Raw genomic sequence first — 14,787 nt, 5'->3', positions numbered from 1 at the left:
CTTACTCTCTCACAAACAACTTCTGTAGCCGTGATAATGGATAGAGTGTCCACCTAAAACATTCATCATTTCAATTATGATACACATTTTTTGAAAAAGAAAAAACAAATTAACAACATAAATTCTTTCTCACTATTACAATCTACGTTCAAATTAATTAACTTTTCTTATTTATTGAGCTATGGTAAAATAATATTAACTAAACAAAATACTAAAGTACAGAAAGTAAAGTATAAAAACCCAATAAATGAATAAATAAAATTTAATTTTCTTCTCAATTATTAAGTGAATTAATTTATTTTTTATAAAATTATTAATTTAATCATACCACTTGATTTTTATATTATTAAAACTTTCAAATATTATTTTAATTTAAAAGAGACTAATTTATCTAGCAGCAAATTTTCTATCATGGACATTTTTACTACTTGTTTAAAAATCCTATTACCTACTCTTTTTTGTAAATATTGTAATAATTTAAACCACATAATGTGGATACAAATTATTTAAAAGTAATCTTGACTTAAATGGGATAATATAATGTATGTAAATATTGTAATAATTTCAACCACATAATGTGGATACAAATTGTTTAAAAGTAATCTTGATTTAAATGGGATAATATAATGTAGTAGTTAGTAAAGTGGAAAAATTTAATAAGAAAATATTTATTTTATTTTTATTATTTTTAAATTTAATTATGTGAATTTGTTTGTTTATTTTGGAATGAGATTTTAGAATTTTAATTTAATTATCAATTTAAAATATATAGTAGAGATTTAATGTAACACCCCAAGATGTATAAAAACTACTGAGGCTATTAAGGTTATTTTTACTTAATGATTTTGTAAATTTTATTACATTGTGATGTTAAATATTAACTGACTAAAATTTGGTAACACTACTTTAACAAGACTAAAAACTATTTTGTTAATTAAAAAAACAGTTGCCAAGAAACTGTTACCCTCTGCCTGATAAAGGAAATATAGAGAGGGTAAGAGAGGAAAAAAGAACCATCCTAGAGCTAGGTGAAAGCACTAGTAGGAAGGTTGCTCAACACAGTCACCAAAAGGAGTACATAATTCAAGGTTGGATAGGGGTCTTGAGGCCCACTGTACTGACTATACCTAGATAAAGTCTAGTGTAAAAGATAGAATATGCTCGAGGGAGGGTCAGGACATGACTGCAAGAGTCGTGGTTGGGAGGTGAGACCTTCCAAATATGTTTTCCATTGCAAAATAACAAATATAGTAAGGTAGGAGACTTCTGAAAATTTATTACTATCCTATGAATATGATTACTTGACTTACAGGATTAACTGATAATTAATGTAAAAACTTTATTCTTCATTATAGATAATATTATGTTAACTAGAGGTAAAGAGTCAAGTAGGACAGAAAGCTTATTATTGAACTGATAGTCCTAGAATCTTGTTAAAAGTCAAATGAATAATAGCTAAGCTAAATGAGTACAAACTAATTATTGTTTGTAGAATAAGAAATTAAAATAAATTCCAGAGCAGTATGATTAACATATACTGATATATATATGTATATATAGATATCTTAGAATAGACTGTGAATGTAGCTTGTCATTTAAACAACAAAAAGTGTAAATAGTTTTCCGACTAGAAGCACAATACTCGTAAAATATAGTGGAATAAAAAGATTAACATATATCTAAATATGAGACAAACACCAAATGGTAGCGAAATGCTTTTCATTCTAGTCTTTAAAAGTCATATAACAAGTTGTAAGCGACATTGATTGAACCTTTACCAGAAAATTATTACTTAGAATTGACATAGTACCTCTGTCAAAAGCATAACATAGAAAATCGATACACGAAGAATAAGGAGAATGATGTAAACATTCAAATAACCTGAATAAACTAGAAAGTGTTTCATACATAGAAACCTCTGAAACAAATGAAGCTTTCGGAATAGCGTTTGGAAGACATGCTCTACCTCCTTAACTTAAAGAGAAAAGTATTACAATACAGTCCATAGCAGAACTGGAGATAGACTCTTAATACCATTGTCGGCAACCACTGAGCATAATATTCATTCTTAAGACCTTACATTTAAAAGAAAGAAAATGTCTCGACAGACAGAGCTTGTCGACTAACTAGAAATCTAAGTCAAATAAACTATGGTAGTAACCCATAACCTAAGATTGCTTATAAGGGAGAAACCCCCATTTAAAACCATAAAATGATTCAATCCGAAATCATAATCAAGACAAATAGCTCCAACCTGGAAGTAAACTGAAATATGGGAAGCTCCTTTGAGTTGAATGGCCACAGTCCAAATAAACAAACCTCCTAAAAAGATTATATACCTGTGAGAAGAGGGTAAGAGCTTGTTAGTTTCGCAGAGGTGAAACCCTCGTTCAGTTACATATATAAACCTAATTTTTAAACATAGTAGGGTCTTACCTGGAACAGAGTGACGGTCTCGATAAATTGCATGCTTGCAAAAAAAATGGAGGTTCAGTTCCTATCTAAAAATGGGTTCAAGCAAAAATATTTAAAAATGAAAACCCTCATTTTTTAAAGCCAAAAATAAAAAATAGACAGCACCTTAAATCTTTCACAAGGAAACATACCTCGTTTGGTTAATCGTCAATTCTTCCGACCTTCTACCATCGCCAAAGCCTCATGGACCATTCCTGCATACCAGTGAAAGTTATTAGAAAAGGATTGAACACGAAACCTCTAAATAGAACCAAATTTCGAATATGAGAAGTAAAAACCTCATTATTTGGCTCCACTGTAGGGCATACCTGCTCTGCGGGTTCAGTCGCCCTCACTAGCTCAACCATTAATGCATACTGTAACTAGTGGATAGTTCCACATCATAGAGCAGTAGCAGAAGAAAAGGTAACTGAAACAATGAAACGTCTAGGGTTCGGATGCGAGGAATCAGTTAGAGGGATAAACCCTATCCAACTCTCGTCATCTAATTGAAGGCTTGGGATCAACGATGGAAAAACAAAACAGTTGGCATGAACAAACAAAGGTATTAACCCAATTAACCATTGCACGCCGCATGTTACCAAGGACAAGTGCGAACACAACAAAGTACTCCAGGGATAAATTCGCACAGTAAGCTCGAACAATTTGCGATGGATCTCCTCACCTGTACATTAATTCTCACTCGAAAAGTGTGAAATGAAATTAATCATCAGTATTGTTCTAAGAACTGATATATATATATATATATATATATATATATATATATATATATATATATATATATATATATATATATATATATATATATATATATATATATATATATATATATATATATATATAGATATAGATATATATATATTGACATGTATATGTATTTCACCACCAAATGACTAAGTCCAATGGTTTTAATTTGCCAGAAACATATTTTTTTTATTATGTAATTTTTAAAGATTTAGATAGAGTTTATGGTTTAGGTGTTACAAATGGTATTAGTAATCAGGTTTGTACACTAAGAACCTTTGGGAATGGATGTGTACTGAAAACCTGTGTCTCTATTTTTTTAACTAAATTAACTTATTTGTGAACACAGATAAATAGATAAAGAACACACCAGTGAGAAAAGAGAGCTAGAATGCAAAGGAGATTCGGACCACCTGAGTCGCTTGAAACAACTTTTGTGAATGCTAATGCAGACCGTTTGATACAGTTGGGTGAAGAATCCCGATAAGCTAGTGCAATATTACTCGAAATTGTGGAACAATTGCGTGTGGAAATGACCAACTTAAGAATGGATAATGAACGGATGTGTTTAGAATAGGAGAGAATTCTAAGGAGTTTGTCCAATTGACAGAATCACCACCATCCAGACCCCAGTGCAGAAGACCAGGAAAGGACCCCTACCGGCCAACATGGAGAAGAACACGCTAAATCAGCTGAAAAACATAAGGAAGATGATTAAGGGCACTTAGACAATGTTTCCAACCAGCGTAAAACCAAAAGGAAAAAGCCAGAACAAAAGTCAAAACTACAAGGAGAATTTAAAAAAATTAAGCCCTCACTTTTTGAGGGAGAATCTGAAGAGGCAATGGAAGCCTACTTAATTGATATGGGAAAATACTTTCAAACTTATGAATACACTGACAAACTGTAAGCATGATTGGAAGTTTACCAACTAAGGAGAAAAGTGACTCTCTAGTGGGAGGAGATCAAGATGGTAAGGAAAATTGATGAGGATCAGGTTACATGGAATGAGTTTCAAAAACATTTTAAGGACAAGTAGTTAACAGAGCGTTATTATGATGAAGAAGCAAAGGAATTCCACAAGATAAGATCGGGGACCTTCACCATGGATGAGTATGTGGCCAGATTAAGAACTTTGCTATGCTATGTGCCTTACATGCAAGAAGAGAAGGCAAAAATTCAACATTTTATTAGCATTTTACCAAACTTTATGGGGGAAAAACGGGAATTTGACTACCCCAAGACCATGGGCGGTGCTATGCGTAAAGCTCACATTTTTTATCAGCAAATGAAATAGAAGAACGAAGGACCAAAAGGGGGCTTGAACAAGAAAAGTAGGAATTTAATCCCATGAAGACCTCCAAAAATTGTTAACAATAGGAATGCACATCAAAGGACTTTTAGAATCAGCCCAAACCTTCATATTCGGAGAACAGACCAGCAGAAGGAGTCACTAAATTTGTCAATGATTAGCAACCAAAATCATCACTACAATGTTGGGGATGTAGAGAACCCCACTATTACAAAAATTGTCTGCACTGGGCTAGAACCGAACAGTTATCGAATATGCGAGAAGCATCCACAGTTGGGGAAATAGCGAGGAGCATACCCAGAATTAACGCTGCCTTGGATGATCATCAGGCCGAATTCCAGCCCACAATGATCGAATGTGACGTTATGATTGCAATGCAACCTATCTCTGTTTTACTTGATCAAGGTGCTAGCTTAAGATATGTTAGTCCTAAGGTGGTATAAAAGTGTCAACTACCAAGTAGTAAATTTTCAAAACCTTGGCTAGTACAATTAGCCACTAGTACAAAAAGAAGGGTTAATGCAAAGACAGAACATTGCCATATAACAATTTTAGGGTAGACTATTTATTTTGACCTTAATATACTTCCTTAAGGTTCTTATGATATTCTGATTACGATAGACTGGCTGGAAAAATGTTGGCCCCAAGTGGATTGTAAACAAAAAACTGTAAGTTTTATTTCAGAATCGGACAGAGGAAGGAATTTCAAGGAATAAAAACCAACACCAAGTTATGTCCTATCAGTTAGGAAAATGTATTAGGAAAGGTTGCCAAATATAAGTTGTTCAGGTGGGATTTTCAAACAATAAAAATAATATGACCTCACTGGAAAATATTCCTGTCATTCAGGAATTTGTGGATGTATTCCCAGAATCCATTCCAGGTTTACCACCAAAGCGGAATATTGACTTCACTATTGAGTTAATTCTGGGTGCATCCCCTTTATCCAAAGCCCCTTATCGAATGAGCATACTTGAGTTAACAAAACTCAAAATGTAGCCTCAGGAAGTCTTAGATAAAAAGTACATTTGTCCCAGTGTGTCCCCTTGGGGAGCCCCTGTATTATTTGTACGGAAAAAGGATGGGACCCTGAGATTATGCATCGATTATCAACAATTAAACAAACTAACCATCAAGAATAAGCATCCTTTACCACATATCGATGACCTATTCGATCAAGTACAGGGGAGAAGGTATTCTCGAAGATTAATTTAAGATCCGTTTACCATTAGATAAGAATAAAAGATGAAGATATTTAGAAAACAACATTTCGTACTCTCTATGGTCATTACGAGTTCGTTGTACTTCCTTTTGGCCTCAAAAATGCCCCAGCCACATTTATGAGTTTGATGCATGGTATTTTCTAGCCCTACCTGGATAAATTTATCTTAATGTTTATAGATGATATTCTAATATACTCTAAGAACCAAGAGGAGCATAAAGAGCATCTGAAAATAGCTTTGCAAACGTTAAGGGAAAATCAGTTGTATGCTAAATTTAACAAGTGTGATTTGTTTTCAAAGATCAAATCTAGTACTTGGGTCACGTTATATCAGTAGATGGAATTACAGTAGACCCAGAAAAGATCAAAACAATCATGGAATGGACAACCCCAAAGAATGTTGTTGATATCAGATAATTCTTGGGATTAGCCGGATACTATCGTAGATTAATTGAGGGGATTTCAAGGATCACCTTTCTGATGACCTCTTTACAGAAAAAGGGATGAGCGTTTCATTGGATAGTTGAATGTCAACAAAGTTTTTAAAAACTAAAGCACCTGCTCACCACCGCCTGAGTGTTAAAAGTAGAAGATCCAGAAAATCCTTTTGTGGTCTACACAGATGCAAGGAAAGAGGGTGTTGGTGGAGTGTTGACACATGAAAGAAAGGTGATTGCTTATGAATCTCAAAACTTGAAGGAGTATGAACAATGATATTCAACTTATGACCTCGAATCGACAGCATTAGTGTATGAACTTAAAATGTGGCATCATTACCTACTGGGAAAGAAACTTTTACTCCTAACAGATCATAGCAGTCTTAGAAATTTCTTCAACCACTCTAGCTTATACGCTCGACAGGCCAGATGGACAACCTTCTTAAATGAATTGGACTTTGTTAGGCCCCTATACTACTAGTGTAACCCCTTATTGTTATTAGTATAACCCACTTATTATATTGATGTACCCATGTAGTGCCCATATTATTACTATTGTGCCCCATAGAAGCCCACTATTGTTATTATTGTGCCCTTACATTATTATTGTTATGTCGGCTCTGATTATGTTATAACCCCTTAGACTCCTATATATAGAATGGAGGTCTTTTCATTTGTATCATCGAAGAATTTTTCATTTATGTAATGTAAAGGAGGTTTCCCCCTCGAAGAGGCTAAATTCTAAGGCATTGATCTATCTTTTCTATCTTTTCTTGAGCTGGTTTCATAACATTTGGTATTAGAGCTTTGGATTCTAGGGTTTCGCTACTCCAAACAGGTCATTGTGGCATTTTCGTTATAACTTTTTTCTGTGATTTTTTAGAAGTTGCAAAAAAAAACCCATTTGAGAAGAAGTCACGCTGAACCTTGGGTCCGAATTTTAGAGCTTTTTGCACTATAGTTGCGGCGATATGATCTAAGGAAGTTGGTCTTTTTGCAGACTCCTCAATTACATTCTAAACAGGTGACCAGGGGAAAATCGTCATAACTTTCTCTCTGGGGATCAGATTGAAATTTCATAAGAAGGTACAAAAGGAGGATGGAATGTAGTTTCTTGTACGCATTTTTCAGATCCAAAGGTCGAAACAGTGACACGTGACACTTCATATAATTTCGCTCTTCTGGAAAGGTCTATAATCAGGTCATCTTGGGAGATTGTACATAACTCTTTCTTAAAGAATCCAATTTGGATTAGACTGGTAGCATTGGAAAGAGGACACAGAGGGATACTATAGGTCACAATTTCAGAACTTAAAGATCTGAAAGTACAGAGTTACGGTCGTTTCAAGGTCGAGCTCCTAAAATCAAGAAAAAGCAAGATGAGGAAGTTTGATGGCAAGGATCCGGTAAATTGGATACTTCAGATAGAGAAATATTTTTATCTACATGGTGTACAACTATTACAAAGGGTATGTATTGCATCTTCATATTTAGAACCAGATCAATTTTATGGTACAAAGGGCTTTTTTCTCATAAACAACTTGTTATGCGGTCAATTTTCACGGATGAAATGATAGCACATTATGAGGATAGAAAGAGCAACACCACAACAATTGGAAAGAGTAAAAGGGATTTGTGACGTAGTGGAAAGAAAAATTATGGAAACCAGGAAGCGTACCCCTCACAACTATAAATATGGAAGTGTTGTTTCTCCTAGCCTTCCACAACCTACAAGGGTTACACCACAACAATTCGAAGAAAACGAGAAAAAGTGCTTTGTTACAATTGTGATAGGAAATGCACTAAAGGTCATAAGTGTGCTGAGAAGAAATTATTTTACATTGAATATGAAGAGGAGGAAGAAAATATGGAAGTGTTGTTTCTCCTAGCCTTCCACAACCTACAAGCGTTACACCACAACAATTGGAAGAAAAGGAGAAAAAGGGCTTTGTTACAATTGTGATAGCAAATGCACTAAAGGTCATAAGTGTGCTGAGAAGAAATTATTTTACATAGAATATGAAAAGGAGGAATAAAAGGATCAAGAAACATCAAAAGAAGAAGATATACACCAGGACCCCACCCTAGAGAAAGAAGAAATGAATCAGACCATATCTTGTAAAGCATTGGCAAGAATTACCACTCCTCAAACTCTCAAGATAGAAGGACATATCAAGAAGAAAAAGGTGCAAGAAGTGAAAGATCACATCGAGAAAGAAGAAATGAATCCAACGATATCTTGTAATTCATTGTTCGAAATTACCACTCCTCAAATTGTCAAGATAGAAGGACGTATCAAGAAGAAAAATGTTCAAGAAGGGAAAGATCACATCGAGCATCAAGAAATGAATCCGACCATATCTTGTAAAGGATTGGAAGAAATTACCACTCCTCAAACTCTAGAGATAGAAGGACATATCAAGAAGAAAAATGTTCAAGCAGTGAAAGATTACATCGAGCATCAACAACAAGTTCTCCAAATTTTAAAAGATAACACCACTTCGGTGCAAAATCAAACGAAACAACAGGTAGATCAACATCGTAGAGAAAAATGTTTTGATGTAGGTGATTGGGTATTATTACTGCTACATCTCAAGCAAGCTATTTATGAGAAGGAAATGTTGGCAATACTACATACACTTAAAAAATGGCGACCTTACCGAATGGGAATACTCTTGAAGGATGAGGATGTGGAAGCATTGTTTTGTGCTATTTATATTATCCAACTAGATTGGATAAATGAAGCAAGGGATGAATGGAAGAAGGACGAAGAAGTATGGCCACTTATTCAAAAGTTGCAAAGGATCCCAATTCAAACAATATTGCTAGAAATTGAAGACGAAGGAAAAATCATATTGGAACCTGGAGCAGTCACAGAAACAAGAACCCGATAGCTACGAAATCAACCAATTTCAGAGTATCTCATCAAGTGGAAGAACTTACCCACTGAATATTCCACATGGGAGGACAAGAATTTTATACAGAAGCATCAAGAACTACTCAAGCGTTGAGGACAACGCTTTTTGAAGGAGAGGGGTATGTTAGGCCCCTATACTACTAATGTAACCCCTTATTGTTATTAGTATAACCCACTTATTATAGTGATGTACCCATGTAGTGCCCATATTGTCACTATTGTGCCCCATCGAAGCCCACTATTGTTATTATTATGCCCTTAAATTATTATTGTTATGTCGACTCTGATTATGTTATAGCCCTTAGATTCCTATACATAGAAAGGAGGTCTTTTCATTTGTATCATCGAAGAATTGTTCATTTATGTAATGTAAAGGAGGGTTCCCCCTCAAAAAGGCTGAATTCTAAGGCATTGATCTATCTTTTCTTGAGCTGGTTTCATAACAGACTTTGAGATGAAACATTTAAAAGGAAAGGAAAACCATGTGGCCGACGCTATGGGTAGAAAGTACACTGTATCTATGAGGTTCAAATGAGCCAAGTGAGTTCAAATATTCCCGAAATCATAAAGGAGGTAGCTAATACACACCCGGGGTATACTTTCCTTTGGCAACAAACAAAAGAAGCTCTGCTGAAAAAGAAAAGATCAGAATTCGCAATAAATTCTGATAATCTCCTTACTTTTAAGGAAAAAATTTACATTCCTAACCAAAACTCAGTTAAACTATTAATTCTAGATGAGTTTCATAGGAAACCTTGTGCTGGTCACCCAAGTTATCAAAAGAATATTTTCAGCCATAAAAAAGGGGTACTTTTGGCCCGGATTGAGGAAAGATATTGCAAAATATTTTTCCAAATGTTTAGAGTGTCAGTTGGTGAAGGCTGAACACCAACATCCCGTTGGATTATTATAGTCGCTACCCATTCCAAAATGGAAATGGGAGACCATATCTTTAGACTTCATCACTAGTTTTCCCCATACAAGGAAACAACATGATTCAATTATGGTGGTAGTAGACAAATTAAGTAAGACAGTTCACTTCATACCTGTGAAATCCACGTACAAAATTCTAGAAATCACAAAAATATTTATGAAGGACATTTTTCGTTTACATGGGATACCTGAAGTGGTGATTTTAGATAGGGTTGTGAAATTTACATCCACCTTCTGGAAAAATCTTTTTTTAGGATTAGGTACTTAAATCCAGTTTAGTACTTCCTACCACCCCCAAACAGATGGATAGACTGAACGAATAAATCAGGTGTTGGAAGACATGCTATGCATGTTCGTGATGCAGCAACCACACAAGTGGGAGGATTACCCCCATCTGGTGGAGTTTGCATATAACACGGGGGCTCAACTGGGGGAGCAATATCATACCACGTGGGTTCATATTGGGGGATATATATTGAGGGGAAAATGACATAATATATTGGGGGATATATAGGGGGTAAAGGGTTTTTATATTGGAAAATATAAGAAATGGAGCTCAAATTTAATGAAAAAATATAAAGGGGTGTAAAAAATGTTAATGAAAAAATGGATACCTACAATATCTAGTGAAAGTAGGGGTTTCTTAAATTGGGAAGCTATATTGGGTTTATAATGGTACGGGGTTAAATAATGTGCTTTTTAGAGAGATTTTCCAATATGTAGTCAGATTAAGGATATTGTTTAATATGCCATGAACACACATGATATGTCAAAGGTTCATTGAGTAAATCCCCTGTGGCATATAATAATGGACATCATGAATCGCTAGGCATGAGCCCCTTCAAGGTGTTGTATGGGAGAAGGTGCAGATTAGCCATAGATTGGAATAATTTGGTTAATAAGTTAGCACCAGGTTCTGATATGCTTGCATAAATTGAGGAGGTTGTCAAGAAAGTTCAACAAAATTTAAGGGAAACCCAAGATAGACAAAAGGCGTATGCAGATAAAAAGAGGACATTTTGGCAATTTCAACCGAGAGATCACGTCTATCTAAAAGTGAAGCCTTAGAATAGTTCCTTGCAATGGTGGGGTTGTGCTAAATTACCACCCCAATACTGCAACCCCTTTCAAGTCTTGGAATGATTTGGACTGGTGGCCTATAAGCTTGCGTTACAAAGCCACATTTGGGTTCACAATGTATTCTATGTATCACTACTAAAGAAACATGTGTATAACCCTCAACACATTATTGATTGGAAAAATATTCAGGTAAACGGTAAATGGGTATAACACTGAATATAATATTTTTTGTGTTTTAGAGAAGTAACTGAAATTTTTTTTTATGGTGTAGGTCGAACCAGAAGGAGAGTTCCTTGCAAAATCTCTTCATATTCTCAATCAGTGGGAAACCAACTTGCGTAAGCGAGCCATCACCCAGGTTAAAGTGCAATGGAGGCACTTTGGCACGGAAGAGGCCACTTGAGAAGAGGAGGAAGTTATGCGAAAAGTTTACCCAACATTGTTTTTTGATAGTAGAGAGAACACCAGGGACGATGTTCCTCATGTGGGGGGGGAGATGTAACACCCCAAGTTGCATAAAAATTGCTAAGACTACTAATTTGATTTTTACTTAATGATTTTGTAAATTTTATTACATTGTGATGTTAAATATTAACTGACTAAAGTTGGATTACGAGATCCATACATTGAGACTATCTAAATTTGGTAACACTACTTTATCAAGACTAAAAATTGTTTTGTTAATTAAAAGAAACAATTGCCTAGAAACAGATACCCTCTGCGTGAGAAAGGAAATATAGAGAGGGTAAGAGAGGCAAAAAGAACCATCCTAAAGCTGGGTGAAAGGACCAATAGGAAGGTTGCTCAACACAGTCACCAAACGGAGAACAAAATTTAATGCTGGATAGGAGTCCTAAGGCCCACTATACTGACTATAAATTGATAAAGTCCAGTGTGAAAGATAGAAGGTGCTTGAGGAAGGGTCTGGACGTGATTGCTAGACTCGTGGTTAGGAGGTGAGACCTTTCGAATACATTTTCCATTGCAGAATAACAAATACAGTAAGGTAGCACACTTCTGAAAATTTATTACTATCTTGTGAATATGATTACTTGACTTACAGGATTAACCGATAATTAATGCAAAAAATTTATGTTGCATTATAGATAATATTATGTTAACTACAGGTAAACAATCAAGTAGGATAGAAAGTTTATTATTGAACTGATAGTCCCTGAATCTTATTAAAAGTCCAATGAATAAAGGGTAAGCTAAATGAGTACAATCTAATTATTGTTTGCAGAATAGGAAATTAAAATAAATTCCAGAGAAGCATGATTCATACACACACATGTATATCTTAGAATAGATTGTGAATGCAGCTTGTCATTTAAGCAACGAAAAGTGTAAATAGTTTTCTAACTAGAAGCACAATACTCGTAAAGTATAGTGGAATAGAAAGATTAACACATATCTAAATATGAGACAAACACCGAATGGAAGCAAAATGCTTTTCCTTCCAGTCTTTAAAAGTCATATAACAAGTTGTAAGGGATGCTGATTCAACCTTTACAATAAAATTATTACATAGAATTGACCTAGTACCTCTGTCAAAAGCATAACACAAAAAATTGATATGCAGAGAATAAGGAGAATGATGTAAACATTCAAATCACCTGAATAAACCAGAAAGCGTTTCATACATACAAAACCGTGAAACAGTTGAATCTTTTGGAACAACCTTTGGAAGGCATGCTCGGCCTCCTTAACTTAAAGAGAAAAATATTACAATACAGTCCACAACAAAACTGGAGATAGACTCTTAATACCACTGTCGGCAATCGCCAAGCATAATATTCGTTCTTCAGACCTTACATTTAAAAGAAAGAAAATGTCTCGACAGACAGAGCTTGTCGACTAACCAGAAATCTAAGTCAAATAAACTATGGCGGTAACCCATAACCTAAGATCGCTTATAAGGGAGAAACCCCCATTTAAAACCATAAAACGATTCATTCTAGAATCATAATCAAGAGAAACAGCTCCAACCTAGAAGTAAACTGAAATATGGTAAGCTCCTTTGAGTTGAGTGGCCACAATCCGAATAAACAAACCTCCTAAAAAGATTATATTCCTGTGAGCAGAGGATGAGAGCTTGTTAGTTTTGCAGAGTTGAAACCCTCAATTAGTTACATATATAAACCTAATTTTTAAACATAGTAGGGTCTTACCTCGAACAGAGTGACAGTCTCGATAAATTGTCTACCAGCAAAACAAATGGAGGTTCAGTTCCTATTTGAAAATGGGTTCAAGGAAAAAGATTTGAAAATGAAAACCCTCATTTAGCTAGAAACCGAAAAGAGACAGCGCCCTAAATCTTTCACAAGGAAACATACCTGGTTCAGTTAATCCTTGATGCTTCTGGCCTTCCACCATCGCCAAAGCCTCATGGGCCATTCCTACATATCAGTGAAAGTTATTAGAGAAGGATTGAACATAAACCCTCTAAACAGAACCAAATTACGAATCTCAGAAGTAAAAACCTCATTGTTTGGCTCCACTGTTGGGCATACCTGCTCTTCGGGTTCAGTCGCCCTCACCAGCTCAACCATTAACACATACTGTAACGAGTGGATAGTTCCACATCGCAGAGCAGCAACAGATGAAAGGTTAACTGCAACAATGAAACCTCCAGGGTTCAGACACGAGGAATTAGTTAGAGGGATAAACCCTATCCAATTCTCGTCATCTGATCGAAGGCTAGGGATCAACAATGGAAAAACAAACAATTGGCATGAACAAACAAAGGTATTAACCCAATTAACCATTGCACGCTGCATATTTCCAGGGACAAGTGCCAACAAAACGATGTACCCCAGGGATAAATGCGCACAGTAAGCCCGAAGAATTTTGAATGGATCTCCTCACCTATACCTTGAACATACATTTATTCTCGCTCAAAAAGTGTGAAATGAAATTAATCATCAGTATCATTTCGAGAACCGATATGTATATGTATATGTATATGTATATATATATATATATATATATATATATATATATATATATATATATATATACATATATATATATATATATATATATATATACATATATACACATATATATATATATATATACATATATATATATATATATATATATATACATATATATATATACATATATCCCACATGGATAAATGCGCACAGTAAGCCCGAAGAATTCCCAATGGATCTCCTCACCTATACCTTGAATGTACATTTATTCTCGCTCAAAAAGTGTGAAATGAAATTAATCATCAGTATTGTTTCGAGAAACGATATATATATATATATATATATATTGACATTTGCAAGAAACCTATTTTTTTTATTATGTAATTTTTAAAGATTTAGATAGAGTTTATGGTTTAGGTGTTACATTTAATCTCCACAAAATATTATTAAATATTCTTAATAATAGTGATCTTAAAAATAATTATGTTTTTTCTGTTTTTTTAATTAAATTGATAAATTATTTACTGTTTGTACAATAGACGTGACGGGGTGTACTGTTAAGTCACTCCATGATGTGAAGGTCACCACAAAAATCTAGTCATTTTAAGGGTTGTGGCCCCATGTGCCTGTGGTCGTAGTTTCTCAAGCCACGTAATCTCTTTCGTGAACTCAAACCACTTCAAAAAACAATGCTAAATTAAAAAAAAAATGACATAATGACATATGAA

At 34.7% G+C, this 14,787-nt stretch overlaps 1 long non-coding RNA gene across 1 annotated transcript; it reads right to left on the bottom strand.

Moving 5' to 3' along the window:
• Positions 1 to 12,954: 12,954 nt before the first annotated feature.
• LOC149151796 (uncharacterized) lies at positions 12,955 to 13,946 on the bottom strand. Its single transcript, XR_016262206.1, has 4 exons — positions 13,634 to 13,946; positions 13,457 to 13,519; positions 13,292 to 13,322; positions 12,955 to 13,194 (listed from the first exon to the last, which is right to left on the bottom strand). It is a non-coding gene; the product is annotated as an uncharacterized LOC149151796 (long non-coding RNA).
• Between the last annotated feature and the right edge of the window lie 841 nt (positions 13,947 to 14,787).

This window comes from Pinus tabuliformis, chromosome 9 (assembly GCF_031772625.1).
Source record: "Pinus tabuliformis cultivar Carrire ecotype Pingquan chromosome 9, CPIR1, whole genome shotgun sequence".
NCBI lineage: Eukaryota > Viridiplantae > Streptophyta > Pinopsida > Pinales > Pinaceae > Pinus > Pinus tabuliformis.
The sequence above is the reverse complement of the archived record's forward strand: the minus strand, read 5'-3'. Positions and strand labels throughout refer to the sequence as shown.